Genomic DNA, 19,519 nt, shown 5'->3' on the forward strand with positions numbered 1-19,519 from the left:
AATGGAAAATGTTTAAGCCAAAAAAAAAAAAAAAAGAGAGAGAGAGAGAATGGTCACATTCACAAATATATTGGGCTTGTACTCATTATGACATCATTAATAGCCAATTAGAAAGTTCTCTTGGTATTCAGCCTTCTGACTCCATTTCACAATAATTGGTATTGATAGCATTTTATTGCTGCTATATACTTTGCTAGCACCAAGACCAATATATTCTGATCCAGAAAAATGTGATGCTTTAACAAGACAAGCACAATGTTATGTTATTTTTACTGGGCCATGTTACCTGGCAGGCAATCATGGCTCTGGATTTGAACATTGTTTTCCAAAAATAACAATCATCTAATGTTTAGTTTGGCTAAAACAGTGATCGTGACTGGCCACCTGTTAGAAGAAAAATAAGACATTCCTGTAGATGAAAGATCTGAGGTAAATCATGAATGGTTTTCAAGAAAGGTAGTAGTGTGTTCTATTGGCTACTCTAAAAAAATGTTAAGAAGTGAGGAAAATTAGATAATAGATGAAAGTCTGAGTATTGCGAGTCTTGATTATTCTTCAAACGCCCCCAAAATGCTACTAAGGATGAAAGGCTCAGACATTTATGACATTTAAATTGGAACAGCGTTGTAACTCTTAAACTGGTTGTCAGATTCCTTGCAGAGGATTAAGGAAGGATCTCAAGAAGTTCATATGGCCAGGACAGCTGACTTTAAAGCTACTATTTAACCAAGAAGCAAATGCAGGGGAGCCCAGCGTTTGTGAGGTTGTGCCCTGAAGCACACATGACTGGAATGATTCTCGGCTCTGCCACCTACTAACCCTATGTCTTTGGGAAAGTTTCCCCTCTAAACATCAGTTTCCTCATCTGTAAAATAGTAATAAAAATGTTCTTAGTGTGGTTTTGAAGGAATTAATTGAGAAATTAGTGGGAGTAAAAAAGTAAAGTGCTTATGTTATAATAAATATCCAATAAATGAAGCTATTATTATAAATGATAAGTTATTTGAATAAGGAGAGTAAGATTTTTTTGTTTGTTTGTCAACTCTTTCATTCAACAAACATTTAGTGAGTGTTGTTTGACACTGTTCTCAGTGCTGGAGAATCAGAATTTAATCCCAGCCTGATATTCTCTCTCTGGCACCTTTCCATGTTCTTTCAGCCCAATTTTCTACTCCAATAACAAGAGGGTGAAAAATGTAGAGCTTACAAAGTGAGTACGTGATAGTATGGAATGATATTTCTTGTGCCTTGAAACTATATGTCTTATTATACCTTAATTCATACAACATCTATGTGAGGCATCATATTGCCTTACTACAGATGAGGAAACTGAGGCACATGGAGTTTTAATAGCATATCTAAGTTAGCAAATGGCAGAGCTGGGGTTTGTGCCTAAGTTTGCATGACCAGGAGCTATGCTCTCTTAACCACTTTAGTCAGGAGAAAATGTCTGAGAGCCCCTAAATAGATGATTCACCATCCTGACATGTGAGAAAAATGAAAGCCCAAACTTTTCTTCATTTCTGTGGTCACTAAAATGATCTTATCTTGCATTCATTCAGCATGAAAACTGAAAGTTAATTCAAAGTGCCATTGTATCAGTTCCCTAGTTCTCATCCATGAATATGCACTCATTAACATTTATGTAACTAGTCCCTCTTATTGCTTATGTGATCAGAATCAAAGGGTTAATGAACTAAGCCACCCTTGCTAAAAATAATCTTTGCAAAAACCACATGTGGTAATTCTAATGAGCTATTTTACAGTAAATGTACTTACAAAGAGCATGAAGGAAACAAAGAAACGGAGTTCTCGAAGTCAAATTAAAAATCAGTTTAGAAAAGCCAGTCTGGGTGCATCTAAAATACATTTTAATCCCACACTATTTTTTCACAAAAGATGCAGGGCAATTTGTGTGTGGATAGCCATTCTTTTTTTTTTTTTTTTTCCTCCCTTTTTAATGACAGGGTCTCACTCTGTCACCCAGGCTGGAGTGCAGTGGCGTCGTCACAGCCTCACTGCAGCCTCAACCTCACTGGACTTAGGTGATCCTCCCACCTCAGCCTCCCTAGGAGCTGGGACCACAGACAAGCACCACCATTCCCGGCTAATTTTTTGAATTTTTTTGTAGGGATGGGGTTTCACCACGTTGCCCAGACAGGTCTAGAACTACTGGGTTCAAGCAATCTGCCCACCTTGGCATCCCAAAGTGCTGGGATTACAGGTGTGAGTCACTGCGCCTAGCCTGGATAGCTACTCTTAAACACCCATAGAGAAATTAGATGTAAACTTTAGTAAGGGGAAACTGAGTCACCAAAAGACTAAAATATATCTATTCTTCAGAATGAGAATTTAAATTGATAATAAATGAAAGCCAAAAATCCTACCTTGATGCCTATTTCTGTGAATTTCAAGTAGGTGTATTTATTTGCCTACCTGTTGACATAAATATTTTAATATTGTTATTTTGAAATACCATAATATTTCATGTTATCTTTTCATAATTATAATCATATATTTTATAGCCTAGTGGGGAAATATAACAAACAATGCTCAAATGTGAAATGAAAAATATGAGATTCCAAATGAATCAAAGAATCTTTCAGCTCAGGAAAAATCTGTGTTCAGGGCAATCACAGCCTGGATCTCATAATGAGTTCTACTGTTAGGGGCAGCATTTGTGAAGACAGTGGACATATTATTAATGATAAACATAGAGAAATGCTTGGTCAATGGACTTCTCCAAATAATATACAGAGAAACAAAAAGCAAAGAAAAAATAGGAGATCTAGGGCCGGGCGCGGTGGCTCAAGCCTGTAATCCCAGCACTTTGGGAGGCCGAGATGGGCGGATCACGAGGTCAGGAGGTCGAGACCATCCTGGCTAACATGGTGAAACCCCGTCTCTACTAAAAAAAAAAAAAAAAATACAAAAAACTAGCCGGGCGAGGTGGCGGGCGCCTGTAGTCCCAGCTACTCGGGAAGCTGAGGCAGGAGAATGGCGTAAACCCGGGAGGCGGAACTTGCAGTGAGCCGAGATCCGGCCACTGCACTCCAGCCTGGGCGACAGAGCAAGACTCTGTCTCGGGAAAAAAAAAAAAAAAATAGGAGATCTACATCTTCACATTATTCCCACGGTAGCTTCTTATCAGGAGAGTGGCTAACTTAATGTCTCTCCCAGCACTCCTGCACCCAAAACAAATAGTCATTTCAAAACTCAACAAAATAAAGTCATTCAGCTGCCACAGATGGATGAAGTCATCACCAAGAAGGCATTTTTAACAATGAAAAAATTTTTGCTTTTTAATAGGATTCTTCCTAGGCATTCATGTTTTAACTTTTTCTTTCTCCTTCACTCTTGATCCCCTTCCTACACAGCCAATTTCATTCTCCAACTTATCAATTATTTTTGTACAGTGCCTCTCCTTTCATCCTTTTAGATATCCATTTACCACCCTAATCAACATTTCATGACCTCAAAACTTTCTTGTTTTTTTTTTTCTGTCCTGTCTTTTTTGCTGTTTTAGTTTCCTGTTTTCTCCGTGCCTAGCCCACACACTCTACTCTGTTCAAAACACTCCAAAGCCATCAGCAACACATCTATTTCCTCTCAATCTCTGGGATATTTGTCCTGAGGAGGCCATAGAACATTCGGATGGTCTTTTAAGATTTATTGGTAATGAAGAAAGGGATACTGGCCTGAGATAAGGTGTCTGAAGGTGTTCTGAACACGGAAATGTTCTCTATACATGAGATGAGTGTCTTTATTTTGCAGCACCAGATGTGTTTCAATTCAGAATGTCATATTAGATGGCAACCTGGACTGGGGCCTTCTTACCGATTTGGTGTCATGAGCCAGCCCTTTCCCTTCTCTGTGCCTCAATGTTTTCAGAAATAAGATGAGGGACCACTCAAGGTCTGGGAATTCCGAAGTAGAAGTAGGACAGGTGTTAAAAAAAGAAAAAAGGCAAGACTGGGGGGAAACAACGAATTCTTCTGAAAGCAGGACATATATTACTAAGGAGCTGAATGTATGAGGAGGTTCCACAATCATTTTTAACTTCAGTTTGGGGCAAACAATTTGAGTGACATCTAGATTAACTGTGTTTTTGTTGTTGTTGTTGTTGTTGTTGTTGTTGTTTTAGTTGATTTCTCTTATCTGGTGAGCACTGATAGGCAGTTACTAACATCAGAACCTTAAATCTCACTTAGTTTCAAAAGAACAGGACAATGATTGAGCAACCCTCTGGTAGCTAAAGGAGTATTTTGAGACCTGGCTAATATTCTGAAGTTGATAAAACAGGCAAAGCCAACTGCACTTTCTTTTTCAGCAACCCAGTTGGAAAGCACAGAGGGTGACCGGAATAACTAAGAAACAGTGGGAAAGGAGAAGACAAGGGAGGGGTGATGGTAAGGAGGGAGAAGCAAATTGAAGAAAGAGAGAAAACAAAATAAAATATATTATAAAATGTTAAAATATCAAAGGAAATTATTTAAAAATCACAATATTAAACAGTTTTTATGCATCAGAAACACAGCTGGTAGCATCTTTTCCTTCGGGTCTCAGCCAGTGGGCATGACTGTGTGGAACTACTTTCGAATTCTCAGTATTGTTTAACATTGACCAATAGCTTCTGGGAAGGCTTAGAATACTTCAGGAGTCTTCCACAGAAGCAGCATTTAGGAATATTTTAATCTACCCGAAGGTTAAAAAAAAAATCAACAGAGAACAAGCTGAATTTTGGAGATTAGTAAATATACATTAAAATAATAGCAAGTGATAGCAGCATAGCTTCAAAGAGCATGCCGTTTTGAGTTGAGAAAAAATTAACTTGATCAGTGTCTGGAAGGGCATATTATATATCAGCATATTATCATTTGGTTGAGTTTCACTGGCAAGCAGAGAAATTTCCTCCTTCCCCCGTGTGAAGTGCTACTGTGGAGAGAAGAATTTTCAAGTTGGTCTTACTAAGAATCATCAGTGAACAGTTTACTACTCTGAATCAATGGTTTCTAACAATGTTATATTATAACAGGAATGTCATCTCAGGGCACATACATAGTATTCTTAACTGAAGGATAATCACACAAAGATAAATTTAGTCTTTTTCTGCATTGGAGTATGGAAATATACCAGCACTTAAAATCTCAGAGTGACTTAGAGAGGATGGGTGCTTTTCAAATGAAAGTAAATTTGCAGGATTTTTAAAATAACATTTTTTCTCACCTTTAAAAAGATAAACAGGCTATCCAAGTCCATCTTGAAGCAGAATTTCATGGCTACAAATCAATGTGTTTGTTGGTTTCTCATGACTTTTGGTTAGTCAAGTGAACCTCAAACTATTCTTGACTAGGAGCATAGTCTATGAAGTAAAAAGATTTGTAGGCCACATTTATCACTTTTTCTGAAAAATATTGATAAAAATACTAAAATATATAAAAATATATACTTAAATATATATATACTTTAAAATAGTGAAATAATTTTGAAGAATGGTGTGCTGCTTAAAGTTTCATAAATGGACTTATAAATATATTAATGAATCAGAAATAGAAGTTTAGACAATTATATCCTGTATTGTCAACATAGACAATGGCATAAATTATAATAATACCATTTTGAGTAGACCTATAGAAATCCTTGGTTTTGTGGCTAAGAGTTTTTCATTGACCATCTCTTGGTAGTAATTGATTTCATGGTTTAAAAGTATGAATTAATTATACTGAAATCTTGTATAATCCAATCAGAGGAAACCAAGATTCAGAGTCAGAAGTCCCAAGTTCAAGACCTAGAAATACCCATAACTAAAAATATGATTCTAGGAAAGTCTTGTAAATGCATTGAGCCTCAATTTCCTTACCAATAATTGAGGACACTTACTTTATTGGTTAATGCAAAGATCAAGAAAGATAATATATTCACAAAGTATTAATGCAAATAAACACACTAAGAAAATAACTATTATAATTACTAACAACAAGCAACAATTTATTTTATTTAGGAAAAATGATCAAAAGAACCTCTCGACCTTCCACCTTGTTGCAAAAATGCTTAGCATTGACGTCAAAATCTTTGGTAAAGATAAGAAAGAATCTAAGGAAATTTTTAAGTAATTGTTGCTTACTGTAAATTCTTTTTTCTTTAGAGAGATATTAACATAAATTATTTAATATGAAGAGGTATTTATAATTTGTTTTCTTTCCCCCAAAAAGAAAAAACAAAGTATTTAAAGAAAACATGTCACCATTTTTCCCTCGAAAGAATGACAAGATGTGAATAAAGTAGCATAATCAAACACTTTATTGTTTTGAAAAACATGGTACAATATGAGCATAGAGAGCTTCTTAGTAGCCCAGGTCACTTGTATTGTTTGAGGCTTTCTGATATAGTAGGAGAGCATAAACATGCCAAAATGGAGCCTCAAAATTTGTGATAAATTTTAGCTCTCTCTACATAGCAAAGTAATACTTTATAAGACACAAAAATAATGTACTATGTGTATACATCCCTTTAGCACGCAGGATGACCACAAGATGCTGGATAAATTATTCTGCAACCTTCTTCCAACCCTCTCAACACCTGTAATAGTACAGCACTAAGCTTATTATTTTCATGATCCAGCAGCCAGATTCGAGTATGGAATACGTATTGGGTAGCTGAAAATCTGTTCCTCACAATGGATAACGATGTTGCTCTCAATAGTCTTATCCAGCAAGAATTTTCTAGGTTCGCCAGAAAAATTCAGGACATGTGAGTAGCCTCCTAGACGTGCCTCTATTTTTATCAGCCTCTGCAAGGATGAAGCACTTCCTTTTATTTCAAATAGAGTGAATATTGAGTCACTTCCCTCATATATATATATATATAAGCTGAGAACAAACTAACGCAGTCTGTACCTTTGTCTTCTCTGTCCACATGAAACAACTTTCACACTGCCTTTTAATTACATTCCCTCAAACTCATATTCTTTGAAAAAGAATTTTCTCTCCATGGAATTATTCCTGTAAACTGGCATATGAGGAAGAAAATAGGACTCAAAACACTAATATTCACATCCATTCTAACCAAGTCCAATGCCAAGAAATGCACGGAATCTTTAAACGGACCTCCCACATTCTTGATAGGATGTTTTCTGTGCATGGTGATCCACAAATATTATCATTCCATGACAATGCAGTTTCATCAAGGTACGTCTCAATCCATGGGATACGAGTCCCACACAACAGACGGAGAATTTGGCGCAGCTCTGCGCACGCTGCGTGTGTTACTTACTGGTTATATTGCAGTGGCCACACTGAGTCCCGTATGGCGCCGTATTAACGAATGGCATGCAAGCACCTTCTGTTGAAACATCTGCGACAGGGAAATTGTAGGCATTTTTCCAGATAATTTTTGTGCTCTGGACCAAATTTTCATTAGGACTATAAACCTGGCAAGCAGTATTGTTGTGTATGATTTTTTAATAAACTGGGACATGCCTTTGTTAAAGGAGTGAGGAAAAGGGCTCTTCAGAGACTCCTTTCTATTATAAAAAGTTCAGAAAACATATGACAGTTCACAAAATAACATTTCCCAACTTTTTTTTAAAGTGCAAGGTTCCAGGCTTTCATAGACATATAAATAAAATTCACAGTTTTGGATGCAAACGCAAAAATGCAGATTTTCACATCTTGGAGTAAATGATTCCAACGGTGGCTTTTCTTAAGCACATGTTTGTTAAGAATGAATACAGCCAACAGAGATGTTTTTTAGTATTTAATTTTTTATTCCGGCTGCCAAAAAATCCGTGTAAGAGTTTGTACTTGCTTTAAGAGACACTGTGTCTCAGAATTAGAAAAGAAAAACTGAAGAGTTTGGGCACATGCCTATTTGTACTCATAAACAACGTGAACCCAACAACTAGCATTGTTCATTTTTCTCACTAGTTAAAATATGGGTTTGTCTATTTCTTTCCTCACTGCCAATATCACCCTACCAGAGTAATGGAGACTAGAAAAACTCCCTTTTGTAGTTCTTTAATTCCCTGTGCCCTGCTACAAACACTAAGGCAAAACAAACATGCTTGGCAGTAAATATGTGCATTATCATTATGTAAATAGGCATGTTATCATTATACTTCGATGATGCTGTTCTTTGTAAAGGCTTTTTCCTTTTCCAAATATATTATCCAATTTAAGTTATAATGCATATTATACCACTGGGGCTGTATAAACACTCTAGATCAGAGAGAATTAGTAGACTGTATATAACAAAATGTTTACCACCTATGCATATGGTGCTTGATGCTAAGACTACCAAACAAACAGATTAATGCTGCTTCACATTGTTCAATTCCACCACAGCAGTGCACAGAAGCCTTTGAGATTAATATCCATCTTGCTGTTCAAATTGAGTACCACATTATGACATTTTATATTGACAACATTATAAGCTGAGATGATACATTTTAAGGTTGATGAGATGAATGATCTAGTACTAGCAGAAAATAGGCTGCATATCTGAACCTTATATGAACTAGGAGCGACTCATGTCACAGTCTGTTTGGAAATGTTACAATGTTTGCATAAATCCATTGCTTATGCATAAGCACCAGGGAACTAGAATCCTGAGGCAGGCAGTAATCTGTAAAGTTCTTGTGGCGCTTGATAAGCATGCAAGATGCATCTTACATTCTCCTTGGTGAATTGCAAATGTTTATATAAGAAAGAGCATATAGCTGCATATCGTATGAAAAGATCAACGCAGATTTCTTCAGTAGGGATTGGAACAGAGCATAAGAAAAGGAAGGGCCTAGTACATAATTTACTCAGGCCCTTAAAAACAAGCAAGACTCACCTAAAAAAGTAGATTTTTGGTCTTATTATTTGTCTTCACATTCTGTAGTTGTCAAAATTATTGGACCTATCAACCGTTTATTTTATTTTACCTATAAAGACATAGCAGCGTCCATAATTAAAGTGAAGATGATAGTGTTCCTTTGCTTCCATTACTTTCTCTTTTATGGAGCAGGTAAGCTGTTAGAGGTGAAACAACAAGACAATTATATTTATTCCGTTTGTTTGTTTAAATAATGTTGTCAGTGTTGTTTTTAAAGTCTCCTAAATGAGTATGATATTTGACACATAGTTAAACTGATAAAAGCTCAAACTGCTTGAAGATTCAATTCTTTAAATTTAAAACTCATTAGCATTGGAATCTGATTTACAGGGTTTCAGAATAAATATATTAGGTGATGTTTTTATTTGTTCACCTCACCCTTTACAAAGTATTTGTTCAGTGTAAAGCCTTTTTGTCTTTTAAAAGATGTTATTCAACTTTAGTTATCATGCATAGTATATCACTGGGGCTGGAAACAAACCTATAATGGCTTTGAGGGGTTTCAAATATTCAACATATATATCAGACCCTCTGCTTGACCTAAGAAAATATCATTTCTCCTTTATCATTGGATTCATGGTGGGTAAGATTTGAGAAGAGGAGCTGGTAGGCAGATCATGCATAAACACGAATGCAATGTGCTAGACATGATGTTTTGTTAGGCCTTCATTTGGCGATGACCACTCTCCTTCACTCCAGGCCTTTATATTTGTTGTCCCCACCCCTGCCCCTGAACCTATTCTCTTCCTCTTTATCTGGCTCATTTCTAGTTGTGTTGGTTTGCTAGGGCTACCATAGAAAGTACCACAGACCAGAAGGCTTAACCAACAGAAATTTATTTTTATTTTTTTCACAGTTCTGGAGACTGGAAGTCCAAGATCAAGGTGCTAACAGGATTGGTGTCTGACTAGGCCTCTCTTCCTGGCTTACAGATGACTACCTTCTTAGTTTGTCCTCACACGCCCTTTCCTCTGTATGCACATGGCAGGAGGTGGGGAGGTAACGAGTGAGACAGAGAGTGATAGAGAGAGAGAGAGAGATAATGCAAGTGACTTCCAGTGACTCTTCTCTTAGAAGAATACCAGTCCTGTCAAATTAAGGTCTCACTCTTAGGACTTCATTTAACCTTTATTACCTTCTTAAAGACCCTACCTCCAAACACAGTCACATTGAGGGTTTTCAACGTAAGAATTTTGGTAAAACATAATTCCATTCATAACACTAGTCATGAGTCAGGTCACAGCTATGATTGGCTTTACTCCTGGGAACTCTCCCTAACCTTAAAGTCTGGGTTAGGTGGCAGTTTTAAATTAAGCCACAGGACGAATGCCATTTTGCATGCCCCTAGTTGTAGGCCTAATATTTTTTCTATCTTATGATAATGGTATATAGTTACGAGTTGGAACATTGTCTCGAAGTAGGCATCAAGTGAGTTAGACATGTGTGAACCAAAGCTCCAGGCCAGAGTATGAAAAATCAATGGGAGAGCCCCTCTGTGGGAGTAAACCTACTTTTTGCATTTGTGAAAATGCAAAATGAGGACTGGAAAACTTGTAAGAGAGTTAGAATCTACAGGCAGTGGAGTAACAAAAGTTGAAAAAATGTTATCTTAGCAGCTCATACTTATAGGCCTAATTGGCTTAATGAAAAAGAGACTTCGAAGTCTTATGGGTCAATGTGACTTAGACTGGGGGGCAGACCTTAGGCAGTGCTGAAAACTGCCAGTCACTTGTCTACACTCTATTTGAGATCCGCGAAGTCAGATGTGGACCTGTGTCCTACTTTCTTTCTGAGTCACACGATGTTTCATCCTTTCCTTGGAGGGAGAAGTGGGAACATGTTGTCCTCCGGTGGGTTCACAAACTTGAATGTATAATAAGGTAGTCATTGCCATTGGCTTCCTTTTCATTTTCAGAAATCCTATCTGGCCTCTGACAAGTCCCTTCAGAAGGGTGATAGCCACTCACATATTTTAGCTTCTCTGCAGGGTCCCTCTGAGGAGCCCTTACTGCCTCTTCCCATTTCATGGGATTAACTATGATTGAGATTGTATCAGTGCTGAACAAGCCTTGGTGACCTGATAGGGATTTGTCTAGATTAGTTAAGTTACATAAGAAGCTGAGAGAATCTCCATGCAGTAGAAACCTATTAAGAAATGGTTTTTCGCTCCAGGGCACATTTAACAATGTATGGAGAAATCTGGGCTTCACACTACTCAATGGTGGGCAGGGAGGGTAACACTGGCACCTAGTAGGCGGAGGCCAGAGATGCTGCTAGGCATCCTACAATGCACACAACAGCCCCCACAACAAAAGATTATCGAGCCCCAAATGTCAATAGGGCCAAGTTTGGAAAACCTGGTTGTAGAGGTTAAGAAAATGGGCTTCGGACTTAAACAGCTACCTAGATAATTTCCCGGGCCTAGCCAAGGTTAAATTCACCCAACTATAAAATGAGGATTAAAATATGCATTTCTTAGTTCTTTTATAAGGAGTAACTGAGATAATACATTTGTTGTCAGTTTAGCACAAACCAAGTGCTGGACAAACTCTAAAGTGCTTCATGCAGTGACTGACTCAGAAAGCATCAAATAAATGTAAGCAACAACTGCGATAGATTTCTAAATAAATGAACAAACTGTTGCAAATATATAGCATTCAGACTAGATTATGGATTCTGTGTGTTGCCTGTGCATGTGTGTGTGTGAGTATTAGACTGGCAAATTATCTGTGATTGCTCCATTGTCCTGAGAAGTGAAACTATCCTATGATGCATAGGAGAAAGGAGTGCAAATCACCAGCCAGGAAAATCCCAGCTCTATCCAGTCTCACCTCTTGAGAGATCAGTGGGCTCTGGGGATAAGGGACAAGCAAGGGACAAGCACGAGGACAAGAGGGCTCAGGCGGTGAAGAAAGAAAAGGAGTGGATGGAAAGACAGAGGAAGCTGAGTAGGGAGAATGGCAGCTGAGAAACCTCCGTGAAGGTAGAGGCCCAGAAAGCCTGGCAGAAAGCAACACACATATGGGAGATTGAAGGAAGCGGGGTTGGAATTCTAAAGCTAATTTTTACCTATAGCTGCCACCTTGATATCATAAGAATCCAGCCTTCCCAACTAAAAAATAACTTATTTTCCTTTTGTGAAAACACATGGAACATAATAAGTCTTCAATCAAGACTCTACTGTAACTACCCTTAATCGAACTGTCAAAGTTTTTGCCAACATCAGCAAACTCTCTGCTATCTCTTCCACCTTTTGCCTTCCTCCTCCCAGAGGCAGCCAGCCAGCCCTCAGGCTGTGTGGACCAGAGGTGCCAGATGAACACGCTGGGGTGGAGCATTGTTCTGTTGGTGTGTGCAGGTCATTGCACACCGGTTTATATACAACACGAATTGACTCCTAGTAGGAATTTTGTTTTTAAATTACCAAATATGAGGACGTGAAATTTCTGAATAATCACTGAGTAATTGAACCTAGTATTGGAATTACTGAAAAACTGGAACATTCTTGATGTTAATTTTCTAATCAGTATGAGCATAAAATAACTAGCTTTTAAAGAGTCATCATATATCCATTTACCAAAACTTCGCGTAAGAAAGAAATTATCTTCTCAGCATTTTTTTTAAACTCAAATTTATTTCTTTCACTGAGGAGCTCTCCCAGAAGTGAAGCTCTTGAAAGGAAGCAGAGCTCAACAGCAAACCCACAAGGCTCACAGGGCGCCTGCGTTTCCCTCTCACTCCTTTCAAGTGGAATGTAGTTTTCAAGAAAGGGGGAAAGAATACGAATGCTAGAGAAGCCTTTTATAAACAAGCCATTTAAACTTCAGAGACGATTAGCCCCCTGCCCATTTTAAACTTGTGGGTTTCATAGCCTCAGCTTTCTTGATAATTTACTTTGGAAATTCCCAGGCCTGTTAGGCTGGCCTGGGTGACTTCTGCCTTCACATGTGTGGCTGCTTGGAGACGTCCAGCTGCCATGGTCAGTTTGACGAAGTATACATAAGCTTTTGGCACCACATATTTGCAATATCATGGACGGTCAAGGAGGCGCCTGTTATAAAAATACACAGTGAAACACAACTGAAGGACTGCTCTTTCTCAAAGACGGACGTAATGCATTCCTTCTGTTTAGGCTCATTTTCCAGCCTTTCACATTCTTTGTGAACAAGAGTTATAAAACAACCCTGATGCAGGCCAATTATTTTTACTTTGAAGGCCATTAATCAAGATTGACTAAGAAAATGAAGACAGCTAAGCAAAATTTCATATGTGACTAGAGTGAGATTAAAATAAAACCAGATGGGATGGACAGAGACACTAAGCATTTTTTTTTTTTTAATTTTTGGACTCGTGTAATAAATGTCTTTTACAAATTACAGCACTCTTATTTTCTTACAGTAAATCAAATCAGGCCATAATGTACAAGTGGTCTCATTGCTGAAATGTCAAAAATAGAACCTGCCTTGTTCTTGTAGAGTAATTCTTCAAATCTAAACCAGCAGTGCAGGCTAACAGTCCATAAACCATCTACCTGTGTACGATCAGAACTGGACCTGATGGATGTGTTTCTCATGGTCTCAGAGCAAACCACACAGTGAATTCTCAGAAATCTCATCATGAAATGATTAGAGTTTTGAATCAGAGTTGTCAAGTAGTCCAACGCCCTTAAGTTAAGAAAAGGTGAGTTCAAGACCTGTTAAATATTTCAGATTCTCGATCGTGAAAATGACTAAGGGAGGCCGCAAATTCTATCTACTTAAAGACTTTAAAATTGTTTTCCCTCAAATCATCAGGATCCGATATTACTAGTAGATATACTATTTTTGTCACATAAATACACATTTTTGAATAGAATAGTAAGAGATGTGTGTTTAAAAAATAAAATGAAGTTTTTCCTTCTGAATTTCTTCATCTTTCTTTCCCCCAATTTTGCAAGGGTCTGTCTCCCATGCTTCAAACAGCAGAAGTATCTTCCTGCAGTGAGAAAATGGGTTGACTGAAAATAACCAGCTGTTTCAGGATCTCTATCAAAACACACACAATAATCCCAAAGAATTCTTCTCCATTTAGCACTGTCAGGTTAAAAAGTCGGCTTAGGAAATGAGACTAAACTTTCTTTTCATAACACTCAATGAACCATTTCCACAATATATTTAGAGAGGACATATGCATTTCTTAAAGCAGATTTAAAATAATCTGGAAAGAAATTGAAGTAAATTTTCAACTATAGTAAATTTTCTTAACTCTTCAGATGCTCGCTTTTCAAGATGAAGGCAATTTTGAGTTTACAAAGAACATTGTTTTTAAAAATTATTTTACTGAAAAAAAACAGTCAACCCATGAGAATAAAGGGGAGCCACCATTCCTTCTCTATACCTCCAAATAAGCGCAAAACATTTCGTAAAATTCCTCAGAAAAAAACATGTAACTGACTAGACATAGTTATACTTTATTTAATGCATTAAATTGTGATTCTCAAAAGCCACATTCACTTTGTGTTTTTTTTTAAGTGGACTTGTCATTTATTTGCTTTCTATTTAAAGTCTTCTGATGAATCCTTCTGTAAAGTTTCTTGTTGACATGTGGAGGCTAACATCACGTAATATTGCTGAATTAAATTGAATTGACGTAAATCAACTTCTGAAAGGTATTATTTTTAAAAGTTTAGATTTTTATGTGGATTTCTTGATTAGTGACTCTACAAGTCATACTAACTCTCCCCAACATGCTTGATTTGTAAATCCAGGAGTAAAGGACTCTATACGTTGATGTGTCCCTAACTCATGCAGAATATTACCAGAGACATTTTCTGCCTTGATCTCAAACGGCATACCAAATCCAAATTCAGTGTCTTTTGGGGTTCAAAACAAGCTACTTTTCTCAATGTCCAAATATCTGTCAATTGCAACTTCATCCTCCAAACCTAAATCTCAAAATCCCTAAATTTTAACATCTTAGATCCTCTTGAAAAATTTCAAACACCCATGCCACATTCAATCACTAGTCTTCCAGCCACCAAGAGCTATCTGTCAGTCAGACTATGCAGTGAAGACTTCCCAAGAGTCCAATACAAAGGAACTGACCATCTGGGAAAATGTGCCCAGGGGATGGTGCCGTTACTAAGTTATCAGCCTTTTAAACAAAGAGGGGAAAATCAGGCTAAAAGCATAAGAAATGGAGCAAAATACATAAATTTAACACAGTCAAAAGAGAACTCGTTAATTTTCCCCCACTTCCCTCTTAGTGTTTGCCATCTTCCACTTTCATAATTCATGCTCAAACCAAAAAATCTGGGAATTGTTCTGTATTCTGCTTTCTTTACCCCCATGTAATCCACCCGTAAATGCTACAAACTCTGCCTTCAAAACACATCCCCATTCTCAAACACTTGTTTACTATCACTATTAAAATTTTAGTCAAGTCTCTCATATCAGCAATCTCTTCCCTAAACTATCGTCACGATTCCTCCCCAATGTACCTGCCTCATTTTGGCCCTATAATCAATTCTCAAGGCAGAGTGATCTTTTAAAAATGGAAATTAGGTCTTATCTTACACTCCTCTTGAAAACTTTCCAGTTGTTTTACTTCCTAAATAGAGGAACATTCTACCTTATTACAATGCCAACACCTTAACTCATTACAGTGGCCTGTACAAACTTACCTCGTCTAACCTCTACCTACCTTTCAGATATTGCCTCCTTCCGCTTTTCCTGTGGTTAACCGTATTCAAGCCCACTGACCCTCTCTCATTACTGGATTAAGCCAGGTTCATTTCTGTTTTGAGACCAATGCACTAGATGTTCTCTATACTTAAAATATTCTTTTCTCAATAATTTGGGAAATACTATAGCTGTCAATCTTTTATCATTCAAATGTCTGTTTGAATGTCATCTCCTCAGAAGAGCCACTCTAACACTCTGCTTAAATTTTCCCCCAGTCACTCTCTGTCACATTACCTTATTTTGATTCTCTACTTATTTTCTTATGGATATATTCATTTATTTGATCAATGTCTATCTATCAACAATAGGATGTAAGCTTCATCAGGGCAGGGTCCTTGTCTCTCTTGCTAACTGCCATAAATCTATCATTAGATTGAGTGTGGCCTTTAATAGGAATGTTTGTCAAATAAATAAAGGAAGGAAAATGGGGGAAAAAAGAGAAACTAAGAACACATAAAAAGGGAAGTAGAAACAAAATGAGTAGAGATAGAGCTGATGCCTCTTTCAGAATCCAAGCCCATAAATGTGGGGTCTATTCTGTGGCTTTTCCTCTATGTGGGCAGAGTTGGTTTTGAAACGGACAAAGTCAGTGAATACAATCAATTATCCATGAGAATGCCTTTTCAAACCCTTCCCCTTTTGACATTTCTGCCTCCATTCACGTGACCCTTTCTCTCGGTTCTCTATGCTTTCTGAGCTGGACCACCTTGTTCTGATCTTGATTATTCCCAGTCCATCCAGTGCACTGGTGCCAAATTAATCTTACTAAAAACAGTATGCATGATGTCACCTTCCAGCTCAAAACACTCTTCAAGTGGTTCTCATTATCTAAGGTTAAAGGTCAAACATTTTAGCTTAGCACACAAGACCACAGGAGTGCACCCAGACAACCCTCCCAGCCTTATCTCCCCTGGCTCCTCAACAGGAACCCAGTCCTAGTGAAATTGGGGACTCCTTAGCCCCTTGAACACATGTTGTCCACTCCCCATCTTGCCCGTGGAACTTAGGATGATGAAAATCTTCTCCTCTTCTATTCAGCTTTTAACCAGCAATCATGGTCCAGACAGAATCCCAAAGAAACTTTTAAAAAAATCCTAAAATGCTTATTATTCTTTATTGTAGCTTTGGCCATTATCACACATTACTTCTAAATGATCATTATTTTCTCCTTAAGTTTTGTTTCCTTGAAGGTTGGAAATATATTTTTCTATTTTTTCTCACTCCTCTCAACTCAAACCTAGAAAATAGATTTTTCTTTACTTTCTCCCCTTCCTCAGACTCAAACTTTGACATGTTACTGAAAACCTTACAGAGACTGTATTTACTAACCTGGAAGGAGGGATGATAATGGTAGGTTTGCAGATTTGCTACAAGAATTAAATGAGATAATGCATGTAATAAGTTTAACACAGTGCTTGGCATTTAAAAAGCAAGGTTCATTTCTGATTATATTCATCTATTGCATATGTTATACTATATTCATCTATTGCAATGAAGTAGGTTAACAAATCGATTGATAAATTAATCAAATAATCTATTTAGAAACTGTAAAACACTGCTGGTTATGAAATGGATTTATTTATACTGCAAGTACAACTCTCCAAAACATACATATAGTAAACACAAGTTGTTTTTTTAAAAGGATATGACTTCTGATTTTCAGTACCATCACTATAACCTATAACCTGACCCAGTAATTCTTAACCTCTTGTAAAACTGAAACCCCTTTAAAAATCGTATTAAAGCCCTTGGATCTCTCCCTAGAAAAACACACATACATTAAAAAATGTATGTATAACTCTGGAGAGCTTCATTGTCCCTTCTAGTCTATACATGAATTTCTGGCAATCTATTCAAACTTTATCAAGCCATAAAGCCCAATGTTCAGAAACCCAGTGTCAAGACTGTTCACTCTGTCCATTCCTGGCTCTTTGACAATACTGCATTGATTACCAAACACCAATCTTCAGCAGAAGGCATGAACTCACTTTTTTAAAAAAGGCAAATTAAATGAAGTAAAAGAAAACCAAAAACCAAAGTAATGAAGAAATATGTTTCTTTCAACACTTTTGTAACAAGTTCAACAGGCTGCTTTCACGTTGGATTTCAAAAACACGGACCACTAATTTTTGACTATTTCTTTTCTACAAATGAGATAGAAATTACAATATCACAAGAAATCCCAAGTTCACCTTTAAATCTGGGGTTTTAGTTTGCAGAAACAAAGAAAGAGAAAGAAAGACCTTTCTTTCTTTTCTTTTCTTTCTTTCTTTCTTTTTTTTTCTTGCTTTCTTTCTTTTTCTTTCTTTCCTTCTTTCCTTCCTTCCTTCCTTCCTTCCTTCTTTCTCTCTTTCTTTCTTTCTTTCTTTCTTTCTTTCTTTCTTTCTTTCTTTCTTTCTTTCTTTCTTTCTTTCTTTCTTTCTTATTTCTCTCTTTCTTTTTCTCTTTCTCTTTCTTTTCCTTCCTTCCTACCTGCTTTAAAGTCATTGAATACATGCTTGGTGCCATGCAGTTTGCTAAAAATTAGGCAGATAGTAATGAGCAACACAGTTTCTACCCTAACAAATCTTCTAGTCTCTTGAAAAATACAACATCACTAATAACTTATATGAGCGGATAAGTGGTAACAATATAATATGTACCAACAATTATATGTACCAATAACATAATATGTACCAACAAGGACAATTGTTGGATGTTATAAGAGTATACAACTGGAGAAGAAAAGTTCCTCTAGGGATCAGAGGAAGTTTCTTGGAGAAAGACTCATTTTTACTGAGATCTGAAGACTGGCTAGGAGTCAACCAGATGAAATATGTGGAATGAGGGGATTGGCATGGTGTGATAGGCAAGTCACCAAGGCAGGAAAGAATATCCTAGGAACTCAAAGAACAACATTGCTGTTGGAAGGTGGAAGAATTATGGAAAGCCTTGTAAGTTATATATTTGTTAGGAATACCTCTGATTTCAAGTCATAGGTAACAGTGGCTTTAAAATATGGGTTGAATTTTTCTTATATAATAGAAATTTTAGAGATAAGCAATTACCTGCACTGCTTCAGCTATCCATTGATATCACCAGTGACCCAGATTTCTTCTGTTCTTCCTCCTTTCATGATGAGTGCATTTTCTTTCATTCTCATGCTTGCCATTTCATGGTTATAAGATAGCTGCTGAAGCTCCAGGCATCACCACCATATTCAAGGCAGGGAATAATGAAGGAAAAGTGGCAGCACCAGCTACATCTCTCAGGCTGTCATGGGGAAAGTTGACTGAAGAGGCAGAGATGATATGTGGTGATAGAAAGATATTAACCTTGTAAAAATGCCTGAGTCATGAATGGAGATGATGGTAGTAGAGAGGGGGAGAAGAGGGATTCAGGAAATAGAAGGTTTAGGATAACTAACTAGTCATAGGATTGTTATGTATAGAAAATGCAGTCATGTGTGTGAGTGCACTTTAAAACTATAAAGTTTTATATGAAATTCGTGCATTTTAAGGTCAGAATTTGACAAGTTTGCTATTAAGATACACGTTGTCCTTGAATTTAAAACTCCTCTTTCATTGGAACTCTTGAAAGATATAAAATGCGGTTGATTCATTTGGTAAAATAAAGGTATGTTCTGATCCTTTTTCCTTAAAAAAGTCAAAACTTCACTTCCCAGTGATGTAGAAAAGACAAAAAACATCCCCAGACCAACTGTATTTGCTCCCTCCAGCATAATAAAATAATCGTGCTTATGTGCTTATACCAAGGAAAACCCAACTGCAGCAGATAAAAGGATAGCTTTAAAGACATGAGGAAAATCTCCAGTCTGCCTTCAGTAAGGTGAATCCTTCTACAGAAAAAAAGGTGGTGATGGAGGGTGGGGGGCACTAAATCCACATCCTAATATGAATCTCATAAAAAATTAGAATTTC

At 37.1% G+C, this 19,519-nt stretch overlaps 1 long non-coding RNA gene across 2 annotated transcripts in view; it reads right to left on the bottom strand.

Annotated features, from left to right (window-relative positions):
* The window catches only part of LOC103237121 (uncharacterized), a 250,174-nt gene extending 231,267 nt beyond the window's left edge, over positions 1-18,907 (bottom strand). For both annotated transcript variants that reach the window (XR_498555.3, XR_005241030.2), the window contains exon 1: positions 18,647-18,907. This is a non-coding gene — a long non-coding RNA (uncharacterized lncRNA). The remainder of the gene's footprint in view (positions 1-18,646) is intronic.
* Between the last annotated feature and the right edge of the window lie 612 nt (positions 18,908-19,519).

The sequence above is a fragment of the Chlorocebus sabaeus genome, chromosome 8 (assembly GCF_047675955.1).
Source record: "Chlorocebus sabaeus isolate Y175 chromosome 8, mChlSab1.0.hap1, whole genome shotgun sequence".
Taxonomy (NCBI): Eukaryota; Metazoa; Chordata; class Mammalia; order Primates; family Cercopithecidae; genus Chlorocebus; species Chlorocebus sabaeus.